The following is a 15,492-nucleotide window of genomic DNA, read 5'->3' as shown; positions in this document are numbered from 1 at the left end:
TTATCTCATGTACGAAGAGAGCCTTGATTTCAGTCCCTTGGAAATCAGTACTGAGTGACTTTGACAGCTGGTGAGACATTAAAATGGAAAATCCTCTTAGCTAGCCCTCTGGGCTCTGGTTAAATCTTCCCATATGCCTCCACCATCACCGTTTCTTTTGACAGGTTTGAACAGAAACTCTTCACCTTCAAAGTGTGCATGCTGTCAGAAAACCGACTGTCGGTTTCGAAGGACAGGTTTTCCAGCTCTTTCCCAGAGTGAGTGTGGTACAAACTTAATTTCATCTAAGAGTGTCACATGCAGGAGAGCCCTCCTCTTAATTCCACATGTGCAGCTCCTCAGTGGATTACATTTAGCATAATGAACATCATGTGCGCAGCGTGGACAGCCACTGACCCATTGAGACAAATTGAAGTCAGAAGGTTGAACAGGCGAGTAGCTATCCCAGTGAAAGAGTTCTCCTTTTGTATAAAAGAGGCACCATGGCGGACACATCTCAGATGATCCGAATTGATTTCACATTGGACATCTTGAAATGAACCAAAGTCAATGCATTCCTCTTTTCTTCGTTTAGAATCTCTGAAGAAGAAAGAAACATAAAAAGCTTTATAAAAAGGTTTTATTTTGGTTTATTGAATTGGGAAATTGTTTATTTTTCAATGACAAACTAATTGAGACATGATTATATTCATAATTACATGCAGATTGAGGTTTTCAAATCTTTATTTCTGCTGATTATGATGAATATCTGCTTGTAACTAATGAAAAAAATATATATGTATGAAATTAGAATATTACATCACACCAATCCAAAAAACACTGAATTGTGGATTTAGTGAATAATATGTTTATCATTTGCCTAAAGATCATAATTTTTCTGTGGTGCTTTTCATCAAATTAAATAAGTTTCTTAAAAACTCATTGTACTAATCCATTGAATATGAATGCTGTAAAATCGTTTAGTTATAAAATATTCACTTAAACTAATATATTACTATATCTCCAGGTGCAAGAACCTAAACAGAAACTTACAACTAGAGTCTCAATTTTATTCAGGCTATAGAAAACAGAACAGGTTGTGTTGTTGCTGGTGTTTCAAACTGTTAACTGCTGCCACCTAGTGAATTATTCATATCATTGCATTGAACTGAGTCAAATTAATGAACTGAGTATCATTAATTTCCTGAGTCAGAAATTTCATCATCTGCATTGTTTTTTTTTGTTTGTTTTGTTTTTTTTAAGTTAATTTACTCCAATTAACTGGTCCGTTTTTTTAAACAAACTGATTCAGCCTGGGGTTATTACCACAGTATTAGACATCCTTATGAATAATCATGATGACCGATCTCAATTTTGTGAATTTTGTGCTCTGTTAAAAAATAGTCTCTTACAATTTCCAACACCGTTAGTCATTTTCATATTCTGTCACATTGCAGCCATGAACTTCCATGCATTTTATTGAGTTCTTAATCGGCAGACCAAGAAGAAGCAATTCTTAATTATCAAGTTGTTCAAAAATTTATTTTTGTTTTCTTTTAAGAAATATAAATGTTCGTCACTTTCTTTGAATAAAACTCAGTCCCACTTGTTTTACTTAAAAGTCACCCAGTTAGTAAAAAGAATCAAATTGTGTGCAACATCATCTCAGTACAACTCCACAAAAAAAAAAAAAAAAAGGTATTTGGTGTGAATGTCACAAGACAGGCATTTGTGGAAAAACTGAAAAACAAAAGAATCCACAAGACGTTCTATTTAAGGTTTGTACTAGCCATTAATGTGACACACCCCTGAAAAGCAAAGAGTAAATAAAGTTTCTAACCTTTCTGTAAAACTATTCACCACATTCCGGAAAGCTAAAGATAATGGTGGCAGCATCATGCGTTATTTCCCATAGAATAGGCTGAGAACCAGATAAGATTTAATCTGAAGATGAATGGAGTTTAATGGGAAGACTAATGTGAAGTTCCACACCTCAAATTAATAATCCAGCGCCTTTACCCTACAAGCAGCAGAGTACTTTTGCCTGAATGTTGAGCAATTTGTCTTTCAGAGAACACACGCAATTTGCGTGTGCTAGACACCGTAATAAAAACCAGACGGAAGCATGTGTGTGAAATCTGAAGAGCTGGCTGCCTTTCAGGATCACTGCGGCAGCTGATGAAAGACGCCAAGAATCAGGCATTGCACTGCGCACGTTAAAAATCAATGCATTCAAAAATGACTCATGTATTACTTATTAACTCACACTAACCATTTACCATAAGAACATTTAGTCATCTTTTTCTCCATTACTGGCATGTGTATTTTTTAAACCCTTCTTAAAAGACGGTTCTGGATTGTTGAAGCTAACAAAGTAAGAGTAAATTGAGTGTGCTTTACAGTTTACATTGACACATAACACCGATAGTAGATGAAAGCTTTCATTGTCAAGTTTGAACTTGCTTGGTGCTAAATGGATGAGAACGGTCTTTGGATTTTTCAGAAAAAGTGAAAGAAAATACCTTCTTCTGCTCAGAAGGGACCCCAAAGTCTGACAGAATACGTTTTTACTTCACTCCACATACACACTAATTTTCAGAAAACTCCCAATTCTTGTTATTTTTGCTTTGGAGGCATTGAAAGAAACCCAGCCAGCACGCATGAGTGGGCCCCACTTGTGTTTGATGTGGGCTACATGGGTAATGAGTGGCATGGTTTTATCTGGGCGAACTGCATGGGACACATATGGTTAACCTAAAATGAGACCCATATGGGCTGGCCCATATGGGCTAAATGCATGGGCCCTATTCAGCAACTAGGTGGGCTATCTGGGAATGGGATAGTACTGGGCACACTATATGGGGCCCATGTGGTTTCAGTATCATGGGCCCAAATGGGAAGCCCATGTGGGCTGACCACATTGACCCACATGACATCAGCATGGGCTGACCATATATGGGTTAGACCTGGGTGTGGATATGTGGGCCCCAGTCCTTTTTTAAGTGGGCTATCTGGGAATGGGATAGTACTGGGCAACAGTATGTGGGGCCCATGTGGTTCTAGTTCATGGGCCCAACATGGGAAGCCCATGTGGGCTGACCACATTGAACCCACATGACATCAGCATGGGCTGACCATATATGGGTTAGACCTGGGTGTGGATATGTGGGGCCCAGTCGTTTTTAAGTGGGCTATCTGGGAATGGGATAGTACTGGGGAACAGTATATGGGGCCCATGTGGTTTCAGTATCATGGGCCCAACATGGGAAGCCCATGTGGGCTGACCATTGAACCCACATGACATCAGCATGGGCTGACCATATATGGGTTAGACCTGGGTGTGGATATGTGGGCCCCAGTCCTTTTTTAAGTGGGCTATCTGGGAATGGGATAGTACTGGGCAACAGTATATGGGGCCCATGTGGTTTCAGTATCATGGCCCAACATGGAAGCCCATGTGGGCTGACCACATTGAACCCACATGACATCAGCATGGGCTGACCATATATGGGTTAGACCTGGGTGTGGATATGTGGGCCCCAGTCCTTTTTAAGTGGGCTATCTGGGAATGGGATAGTACTGGGCAACAGTATGTGGGCCCATGTGGTTCTAGTATCATGGCCCAACATGGAAAGCCCATGTGGGCTGACCACATGAACCCACATGACATCAGCATGGGCTGACCATATATGGGTTAGACCTGGGTGTGGATATGTAGGCCCCAGTCCTTTTTTAAGTGGGCTATCTGGGAATGGGATAGTACTGGGCAACAGTATGTGGGGCCCATGTGGTTCTAGTATCATGGGCCCAACATGGAAAGCCCATGTGGGCTGACCACATTGAACCCACATGACATCAGCATGGGCTGACCATATATGGTTAGACCTGGGTGTGGATATGTAGGCCCCAGTCCTTTTTTAAGTGGGCTATCTGGGAATGGGATAGTACTGGGCAACAGTATGTGGGGCCCATGTGGTTCTAGTATCATGGGCCCAACATGGGAAGCCCATGTGGGCTGACCACATTGAACCCACATGACATCAGCATGGGCTGACCATATATGGGTTAGACCTGGGTGTGGATATGTGGGCCCCAGTCCTTTTTTAAGTGGGCTATCTGGGAATGGGATAGTACTGGGCAACAGTATGTGGGGCCCATGTGGTTCTAGTTTCATGGGCCCAACATGGGAAGCCCATGTGGGCAGACCACATTGAACCCACATGACATCAGCATGGGCTGACATATATGGGTTAGACCTGGGTGTGGATATGTGGGCCCCAGTCCTTTTTTAAGTGGGCTATCTGGGAATGGGATAGTACTGGGCAACGGTATGTGGGGCCCATGTGGTTCTAGTATCATGGGCCCAACATGGGAAGCCCATGTGGGCTGACCACATTGAACCCACATGACATCAGCATGGGCTGACCATATATGGGTTAGACCTGGGTGTGGATATGTGGGCCCCAGTCCTTTTTTAAGTGGGCTATCTGGGAATGGGATAGTACTGGGCAACAGTATGTGGGGCCCATGTGGTTCTAGTATCATGGGCCCAACATGGGAAGCCCATGTGGGCAGACCACATTGAACCCACATGACATCAGCATGGGCTGACCATATATGGGTTAGACCTGGGTGTGGATATGTGGGCCCCAGTCCTTTTTTAAGTGGGCTATCTGGGAATGGGATAGTACTGGGCAACAGTATGGGGCCCATGTGGTTTCAGTATCATGGGCCCAACATGGGAAGCCCATGTGGGCTGACCACATTGAACCCACATGACATCAGCATGGGCTGACCATATATGGGTTAGACCTGGGTGTGGATATGTGGGCCCCAGTCCTTTTTTAAGTGGGCTATCTGGGAATGGGATAGTACTGGGCAACAGTATGTGGGGCCCATGTGGTTCTAGTATCATGGGCCCAACATGGAAAGCCCATGTGGGCTGACCACATTGAACCCACATGACATCAGCATGGGCTGACCATATATGGGTTAGACCTGGGTGTGGATATGTAGGCCCCAGTCCTTTTTTAAGTGGGCTATCTGGGAATGGGATAGTACTGGGCAACAGTATGGGGCCCATGTGGTTCTAGTTCATGGGCCCAACATGGGAAGCCCATGTGGGCTGACCACATTGAACCCACATGACATCAGCATGGGCTGACCATATATGGGTTAGACCTGGGTGTGGATATGTGGGCCCCAGTCCTTTTTTAAGTGGGCTATCTGGGAATGGGATAGTACTGGGCAACAGTATGTGGGGCCCATGTGGTTTCAGTATCATGGGCCCAACATGGAAAGCCCATGTGGGCTGACCACATTGAACCCACATGACATCAGCATGGGCTGACCATATATGGGTTAGACCTGGGTGTGGATATGTAGGCCCCAGTCCTTTTTTAAGTGGGCTATCTGGGAATGGGATAGTACTGGGCAACAGTATGTGGGGCCCATGTGGTTCTAGTTCATGGGCCCAACATGGGAAGCCCATGTGGGCTGACCACATTGAACCCACATGACATCAGCATGGGCTGACCATATATGGGTTAGACCTGGGTGTGGATATGTGGGCCCCAGTCCTTTTTTAAGTGGGCTATCTGGGAATGGGATAGTACTGGGCAACAGTATGTGGGGCCCATGTGGTTCTAGTATCATGGGCCCAACATGGAAGCCCATGTGGGCTGACCACATTGAACCCACATGACATCAGCATGGGCTGACCATATATGGGTTAGACCTGGGTGTGGATATGTAGGCCCCAGTCCTTTTTTAAGTGGGCTATCTGGGAATGGGATAGTACTGGGCAACAGTATGTGGGGCCCATGTGGTTCTAGTTCATGGGCCCAACATGGGAAGCCCATGTGGGCTGACCACATTGAACCCACATGACATCAGCATGGGCTGACCATATATGGGTTAGACCTGGGTGTGGATATGTGGGCCCCAGTCCTTTTTAAGTGGGCTATCTGGGAATGGGATAGTACTGGGCAACAGTATGTGGGGCCCATGTGGTTCTAGTATCATGGGCCCAACATGGAAGCCCATGTGGGCTGACCACATTGAACCCACATGACATCAGCATGGGCTGACCATATATGGGTTAGACCTGGTGTGGATATGTAGGCCCCAGTCCTTTTTTAAGTGGGCTATATGGGAATGGGATAGTACTGGGCAACAGTATGTGGGGCCCATGTGGTTCTAGTATCATGGGCCCAACATGGAAAGCCCATGTGGGCTGACCACATTGAACCCACATGACATCAGCATGGCTGACCATATATGGGTTAGACCTGGGTGTGGATATGTAGGCCCCAGTCCTTTTTTAAGTGGGCTATCTGGGAATGGGATAGTACTGGGCAACAGTATGTGGGGCCCATGTGGTTCTAGTATCATGGCCCAACATGGAAAGCCCATGTGGGCTGACCACATTGAACCCACATGACATCAGCATGGGCTGACCATATATGGGTTAGACCTGGGTGTGGATATGTAGGCCCCAGTCCTTTTTTAAGTGGGCTATCTGGGAATGGGATAGTACTGGGCAACAGTATGTGGGGCCCATGTGGTTCTAGTATCATGGGCCCAACATGGGAAGCCCATGTGGGCAGACCACATTGAACCCACATGACATCAGCATGGGCTGACCATATATGGGTTAGACCTGGGTGTGGATATGTAGGCCCCAGTCCTTTTTTAAGTGGGCTATCTGGGAATGGGATAGTACTGGGCAACAGTATATGGGGCCCATGTGGTTTCAGTATCATGGGCCCAACATGGGAAGCCCATGTGGGCAGACCACATTGAACCCACATGACATCAGCATGGGCTGACCATATATGGGTTGGACCTTGGTGTGGATATTTAGACCCCAGTCCTTTTTTAAGTGGGCTAAATGAGACAAAATTGTAGAACAATGTACAGGGGTTGGACAATGAAACTGAAACACCTCTCATTTTAGTGTGGGAGGTTTCATGCCTGAATTGGACTAGCCTGGTGGCCAATCTTCATGAATTGCACATTGCAACAGTAAGAGCAGAGTGTGAAGGTCCAATTAGCAGGGTAAGAGCACAGTTTTGCTCAAAATATTGCAATGCACATAACATTATTTGGGACATACTGGAGTGCAAAAGAGGAAAATTGTTCACCAAGACAGCAAGTCTTTGTGATTATCAAGAGCCACAGTATCCAGGGTAATGTCAGCATACCACCAAGAATGACGAACCACATCTAACAGGATTAACTGTGGATGCAAGACGAAGCTGTCTCAAAGAGATGTTTGGGTGCTAACCCGGATTGTATCCCAAAAACATAAAACCACGGTGCCCAAATCACGGTAGAATTAAATGTGCACCTCAACTCTCCTGTTTCCACCAAAACTGTCCGTCGGGAGCTCCACATGGTCAATATACACAGCCGGGCTGCTATAGCCAAACTTTTGGTCACTCGTATCAATGCCAAACGTCGGTTTCAATGGTGCAAGGAGCGAAAATCTTGTGCTGTGGACAATGTGAAACATGTATTGTTCTCTGATGAGTCTACCTTTACTGTTTTCCCCACATCCGGGAGAGTTACGGTGTGGAGAAGCCCCAAAGATGCATTCCAGCCAGAGTGTTGTATGCCAGAGTGAAGCATGGGGGTGGATCATTGATGGTGTGGGCTGCCATATCATGGCATTCCCTTGGCCCCATACTTGTCCAAGACGAATTGATGCTGTATTGGCCTCAAAAGGAGGCCCTACACCACGCTAATAAGTTATTGTGGTCTAAAACCAGGTGTTTCAGTTTCATTGTCCAACCCCTGTAGTTAATCTGTCACTTTCAAAATTTTGACTGTATGTCAAAGCAAAAGCTGCAAGAGCAAGATTCTCAAAACTTGGAAAGAATTACCCGAGATGTCAGCTTTATAGTCTTTGCCAAGGCAATTGTTACTCAGCTGGCCTCTAATGGAGTTGATGTAAGGTAAATTGTAGAATTTAATTTTTTCCTTGTAGGAAACCTCGACGATAGTAAAGGTTGGTGACCTTGACCATTGTCGAGGTCTCCAGGACGAAGGTGACCTCGTCTTGGAGATCACCCAAGGATATATTTTGCTGATAGAACAGAACATCCATGTCTTCCTAATGTTTGAACCTAAAACATGTTCACTGTGTGATATCTATGCCTGGCTCATTTACAAACACTAGGCTTCCAGAGGACCAGGATATTAAAACATTTAAAATAATTCTACAATGCTTTATTTTTTTAAACCAGTTCAGTATTGCTCTAGCCACACTTTGAACCCTTAACATTTTTTCATGTTATTATTTTATGCTAGAACAGTCCAGTCCAGTCTCCAAGCCAGTACGCATGAGTGGGCCCCCCTTGGGTTTGTAGTAGGCCATATGGGTAATGAGTGGTCATGGGTTTTATCTGGGCAAACCTCATGGGACACATATGGTTAACTAAAATGGGACCCCTATGGGCTGGCCCATTTGGGCTAAATGTATGGGCCCTATTCAGCAACAATGTGGGCTAACTGGAAATGGGACAGAAATGGGCAACACTATTTGGGGCCCATGTGGTTTCAGTATCATGGGCCCCACATGAGAAGCCCAATGTGGCTGTCCACATTAAACTAACATGACATGAGCATGGGCTAACCATACATGGGTTGGACCTGGGCAGGAAAATGTAGCCCCTAGTACTTTTTTTCATGGTCTAAATGGGACAAAATTGTAGAACATTTTAATCGACAATGTGGTTACCCTGTCACTTTCAAACTTTTCACTGTATGTCAAAGCAAAAGCCAGTTCAGTATTGCTCTTGCTACACTTTGAACCCCTAACTTTTTTTTCATTTTATTATTGCAGTCTGAATGTCTTAAAACATTTTTTTGAAATAATCTGTTTGAAATATATACGTAAACTCATATTCTGGTGCTTACTCAAAATTAAGCACAGAGTGGTCATGGTTGAGCTTTAGTCCTTGTTTTATTTTTAATAATAATAACTTTTTATTTTATTTTTATTATTATTTTTTATCAATTGGATGTTTAGACATCCATAGAGTTTACTGCAGCCTGTTCGCAGCAAGATTTAAATTTTTATTTGGACAAATAGTTCAGATCAGACCATTGTGAAAAATATACAAAATGTTTAGAAAATAAACAAAACTCATATAGCAAGTGAGAGACAAGAGTAAAATTTTGAGCATCTGTTTTTTTCATATACAACATTTTCCAAGTCATCAGTATAAATAAAAATAAAAAATAAAAAAACGTAACATTTCTGTTAATAATTTATTTGGTTCCAATTACCTTTTTGTTCATTGTTTGCTCTGAGGCACCGTTGCCAATAAAGGTTGGTGAATTGAAGTACCGGTAGGCACTTTACACATCCACTGAAGAAAATAGTTCCAAAACATATTTGAATAAGGAGGACAACGAAATGTATTTATTTACATTGAGAACTTTTGCTACATCGGTTTACATTTGTTAACCGATGTAGCACTCTCAAAAATTAATCTTGTGTTTCTTGGAAAACGTAAAATGACCCGCGGATGGATATGCGGTTTCAAAATCAAGCCTGTTCTCTTCATCAGTCCGTTGGCGCGGAGTCTGCCGGCTGATCTACGAAAGAATCTGTAAGTACATTTCTTCTGTTTTACCTAGTACCAAATTTTAGGGAGAGATTTTAAATCGCTTGTTAAAAAAATTGTTGCTCGTAACAAATCGGACGACAGTATCCCAAAAGAGACTTAATTGTTATTGTTATTTTTGCTTTTCTTTAGGGTGATACTTTTTCTGATATTGCTAACACACACAGCTACACACAATAAGCAGATTTTAGTGCAGACCGATTTCAAACGCAGCGTTGTGGGCCAAACCATTTTCAAATACCGCCGCCATTCTATTTGTTGAGCTGCCATTGGTTCATTTGAGCGCCAACGAGGCAGAATGAAATCGGTTCACTGAAGAATCTATGTTGCTAGCAGAGGTTGTTACAAAGTGTCTGGACACAATAAAACCATTTGTATGATTTAAAAAGAGTAACTATTGTGCTTTCATTCTATGTACTTGGGCTTTTAATAATCTTTCTCACAGTCACATCAGCATGCATGGGTGGGTCTCATGTATGGATTCAGGCTGGTTGGCTGGGACCCATGCAAGATTATTATTGTCGTTTTTTTCAATAAAACTGCATTGAATCGTTTAGCTTTGGGCTATATAGGTAATGATAAGAGGGCATGGGTTTTATCTGGGCCAACTGCGTGAGGCTCAAAAGGTTAACCGAAATGGGACTCATATTGTTGGCTCAATTGGGTTAAATGTATGGGCCCAATTCAGCATTAACGTGGGCTAACTGGGCATGGGACAGAAATGGGAACACTATATGGGGCCCATGTGGTTTCAGTATATTGGCCTAAAAGGTTTTTTGTAAATAGGATGAAGGCATTGTAGTTCATATTTTTAAATTCTTTTTTTAATTGTTGTGTGACACTTTAAAGCGTTTTGTTATGTCAGAGTTTATTTCAATCTGCCGCTATTGTGTTGGTCTAGAGTAGTCATCAGTGTCAGGGTTCCTGTGTGTGTATGTGAGTGTCGCATCTTATTTCAGCGAGGATCTTTGTGAGGAGCCCGTGGAGCTTGGCACAGGTGGAGGAGCAGCAGAATCTTCAGTCTACGCTAGATTGACTGAAGATTCTACTGGTGTATGCTAGATGGTTGCATACACCGGTAGTCACTCTGGCCTCTCCTGTTGTGAACAGTTTTCTGAGAACGTTTCTGTGTCTACTAGAAGTCACCTGGTCTCTGTGTTTGTTCGATCCTAGGGGTTTTGTCGCCTCATTCGAGAACTCACCAGTGAATACCTGCCTGCTCGCTCGCCGATTCCACTGCCTCCACTCCACCCTTCGAGCTTCCAGCTCTCTTCCATTCCCACCTCGCATTTACCTTCGGAACCGCTGCACACCCTCTCTCAGGAACCTGGCATCTCACACCCACGCCTCGAAAGACCCGCACCGAAGTAAGCCTGTTCCTGTTTCCCCTCCGATCACTCATTCTAAGCCCGTCATAACTAAGTTCTCGTTTCAGGCCAACCTGGTCGAGTGGTCCTCACCCTTCCGCTGATGTCCGGGAAATAGATTTTATTTTGTCCTGTTGTAAATAAATCACTCACTCATCCCTATCCAACGTGTGGTTACTGCATGTGGGTCCGTAAATTGAAACCCATCATGTCAATCAGTGGCCAAGCCTGAAACAAATATTGAAAGATGAAGAAATTCTTTTTGATATTTTTGCAATATTTAGCTAGCAGTTATGTGAAATGTACTTATATTTAATTGTAGCTCTAATTTTTTTATATGTACAATGTTTTAGGCTTTATTAGTTACATTTATAGTGATTTTCTAAAACTTCTCTTAAGAGTAATACTACTGTCTTAGTCCTGTCACGTTAACAAAGAAATTAGGATAATTGCAAAACTGTTCAGTGTTTACAATATAAGGCTTCAGTAGTTAATCCATACAAAGGCTGTTTTGCCTTAATTTTTTAAATTTTTTGAAAAGTCTAAATGTTATATTGCACTAATAAAATATATATTTTTGCAGGCTTCAAGAGGATCAGCGTGTGAAGATCACTTTATAATGATTTGAAAAAGGTAGATTAATATGTTAGTGAAATTAAGCACATAAGAGTGATATAATGACAAACTGATGAACAAAAACAAAATGTTGTCCTGTTATTGTCATTGTACTTAAGGTTGCCATGGCTACAGAAATTGGAGGAGCATCCTTAGATGACACAATACAACCAGCTGTGCGATTCCTCATGTCCCATGAACTGGAAGTCCAGTTCAACCTTTTTGGCCAACATTGGAAACAAGCTCTTGGACCTGCGTCTCTTTGATGTTTTGTATGGTAAATATCAGTTTTATTGTCAGAGTAACTTTTTTTTTTCACTTTTCTTTCTTAAACATATGTTAATTTATTTTGGTTGTTTTATTCTTTTGTTTTATTTTAGTAATGTTTTTAGGTTAAAAATTGAGTCTTCAATTTTTGGTTTTATTTGAACAGTATTCTTTCACTGTTGTTAAGAACTTAAAAATTTGAAGGTAATATTGTTTGCATTTCAAACAATATTAAAAAACCACAAAACCACGATAGAACCTAGTAGTTGATTTATATAGATGGATATATTTTAAATTTACAGTAAGAATATAGTTTTCTGTACATAATAATGATGACTCAAGAGTCCTTTTGATTATGGCATATCTCTGCAAGCATTTTTGCCCCATGAAGGGGGAGATGCAAATCTCATGAATGTTACATTGTGCTAAAATGAAACACTAATACAATTTCTACCTTTGCTTGTTATTTCAGGGGACTTAAAAGAAATTATCCATCTACAGAATCACACAAGCATACAGCAAAGACTCTCGAAGTGGTTTACTGGAGCCCGAGTGGAAGTGGAAATAGACTAGAGAGACTGCCAGTTCAAACTCAGGTTGGGGAGGTCTTTCAAGATGGACAGTTTCAGTAAAGTATGAGAGATTTCAAATTTAAGCATGCATATGGCATGTAGGTTATTTTTAAAAATGTTTAACAAGAATGTATTGTGAAAGATCTACATAGGTGTGTATATTCACATTGTGTGTATCAATGTGAATATACGTGTATAAAGTTATATAGATAGTATTTAGATGTATACATTTATAGACCTGTAGGAAATATGTAGGTGTCTTTATTGTGTGCATCTATAGATATATATTTATAGATCTGTTTATAAGTTTGTTATAGTAAACTAGCTTCTGTTATTTTCAAAGATGTCGTGAATAATTGCAGATTTCTTTTTGTGGCACCATTCCTGAGTATTAATGAAGTTCTAATAATTGCTGTAGTGAGGTAAAAAATAACTCCTGACAATATTTTAAATTACTAAATAAAAGCCTTGAGCAAAATAAATTTTTCATCTCTTTTTTTTTATTTTTTATTTGAACACGTTTTAAGCTAGACTTTGGATTGTTGATCAAGATTGCATATCTATGAATGTAATTCACATCCAGGTTAGATGAGAATTGTTCCTACAGGATTAAGGCATCTGGGTCCCGCTGAAAGCCCAGTCAGCACCCATTGAAATCAACCTGGGCAAACCCATGTGGGGCCACCATGGAAACCGTGGACAAACCCACTTGTTACCCATATTCTAGCCCAGTTCAGACCCAATTGGGACCCAGGTAAATATTCCTGACAGCACCCTAGTGGGCCACAGATGAGCCTCATGTAAGTTAACCATGTGGGACCCACTGAAAACCCAGTTAGCACCCATTGAAATCAACCTGGGCAAACCCATGTGGGGCCACCATGGAAACCGTGGACAAACCCACTTGTTACCCATATTCTAGCCCAGTTCAGACCCAATTGGGACCCAGGTAAATATTCCTGACAGCACCTAGTGGGCCACAGATGAGCCTCATGTAAGTTAACCATGTGGGACCCACTGAAAACCCAGTTAGCACCCATTGAAATCAACCTGGGCAACCCATGTGGGGCCACCATGGAAACCGTGGACAAACCCACTTGTTACCCATATTCTAGCCCAGTTCAGACCCAATTGGGACCCAGGTAAATATTCCTGACAGCACCCTAGTGGGCCACAGATGAGCCTCATGTAAGTTAACCACATGGGCCCCACTGAAAACCCAGTCAGCACCCATTGAAATCAACCTGGGCAAACCCATGTGGGGCCACCATGGAAACCGTGGACAAACCCACTTGTTACCCATATTCTAGCCCAGTTCAGACCCAATTGGGACCCAGGTAAATATTCCTGACAGCACCCTAGTGGGCCACAGATGAGCCTCATGTAAGTTAACCATGTGGGACCCACTGAAAACCCAGTTAGCACCCATTGAAATCAACCTGGGCAAACCCATGTGGGGCCACCATGGAAACCGTGGACAAACCCACTTGTTACCCATATTCTAGCCCAGTTCAGACCCAATTGGGACCCAGGTAAATATTCCTGACAGCACCCTAGTGGGCCACAGATGAGCCTCATGTAAGTTAACCACATGGGCCCCACTGAAAACCCAGTCAGCACCCATAAAAATTTACTTGGGCAAACCCATGTGGGGCCACCATGAAAACCGTGGACAAACCCACTTGTTACCCATATTCTAGCCCAGTTCAGACCCAATTGGGACCCACGTAAATATTCTTGACAGCACCCTAGTGGGCCACAGATGGGCCTCATGTGAGTTAACCATGTGGGACCCACTGAAAGCCCAGTTAGCACCCATAAAAATCTACTTGGGCAAACCCATGTGGGGCCACCATGGAAACCGTGGACAAACCCTTTTGGGACCCATATTGCCTGCCCACTTATATCCCATATGGGGCCCACCTAGGTGTGCTGGCTGGGAAATGTACAACAAAGACGTGTATGTTTAATACAATCATTTACTCAACACTGCTGTTTTATTTGGTGTTGATTTAGCCTGATTCAGTTGGATCGCATTTTCATTTAGTGGTTTTCAGACTGCAGACTCGAAGGCTGTTGCGCAACTCTGGGTTTTCAGGCACAGGAAATCATGAGACTTGATCCTTCCTAAAATCTAAAACGGTACAGTTACTCTGACGCCGTTGATGCTGATCATTAAACTTTTCTCTACAGAGAGCAAATTCTTCCAAGTAGAAATTATTACCATTTATCATTAGAGGAGCTTCAGGAGGTTTGGAACAGTGCCTGCTAGCTGAGGAGTAAAACAACATCATGTCTGCTTAATTTCATCATGCTCAGGGTTCTGAAAGGGTGAACGGACTGTGAAAGGGAATTTTTACTCTGCAAGTCTGAGCTAATCTTTTCTGGACAGTGTGAATGAGTGTGTGTCTGTCTAATACACTTTCATTCTTTTGGCATAAGTCAGAGTGAACTTCAACTTTCTTGCTAATGAGTCTTCTTCTTTTATTTCCTCACACAAGGAAGTGAAACCTTGCTTTGTGTTCTCATATTTTCAATGTTAGTCACTCAAACAGGCCATAGATGCTCCAACAATGAAAAGTTTCTCACTGCTTTAAACGAAAAGGAAAAACTCTAGAGGTTGTCCCCCTCCAGACTATTTCCATTTTGATTCACGCAGATATTCAGTCAGGACATGATGATTGATAGATATTGTTCATTTGTATTTCTCCCATTTTACTATTGATAAGAGACAGACTTACTACTGCTATCAACTCTACATAAACAGATTTTCTTTCTGACACAAACAGCTCATTGACCTGTCTTTAGTTCGTTTTTTTTTTCTGTGCTTGCTTTTGCTTCTCTCAAACTTCCTGCTGATTGTGAAAGACGCCGGGTCACACTGACTCTTGTTGGACTGGAGATTTCTTCTTGTTGAAAGGGAAGAACTCCCTTCTGCTATGAAAGTCTTTCAGTATGAAGGACTGCAGTAGAGTCAGCAATGTACTTCAGGATTAAACCTGTGAGCAAGAGGTATTGCTGCAAAGACGGTGACTCAATTGTGCTTTCTTCCAGGTG

The 15,492-nt window shown here is 42.4% G+C and overlaps 1 long non-coding RNA gene across 1 annotated transcript; it reads left to right on the top strand.

The window, feature by feature from the left end:
* Positions 1 to 10,843: 10,843 nt before the first annotated feature.
* On the top strand, positions 10,844 to 12,571 carry LOC129375598 (uncharacterized). The gene is made up of 4 exons (XR_008607651.1): positions 10,844 to 10,981; positions 11,565 to 11,614; positions 11,716 to 11,873; positions 12,336 to 12,571. It is a non-coding gene; the product is annotated as an uncharacterized LOC129375598 (long non-coding RNA).
* The last annotated feature ends 2,921 nt before the right edge of the window (positions 12,572 to 15,492 follow it).

Source organism: Poeciliopsis prolifica, unplaced genomic scaffold (assembly GCF_027474105.1).
Source record: "Poeciliopsis prolifica strain line A6 unplaced genomic scaffold, Auburn_PproV2 SCAFFOLD040, whole genome shotgun sequence".
Lineage (NCBI taxonomy): Eukaryota > Metazoa > Chordata > Actinopteri > Cyprinodontiformes > Poeciliidae > Poeciliopsis > Poeciliopsis prolifica.
This window is presented reverse-complemented; position numbering and strand designations above follow the sequence as displayed.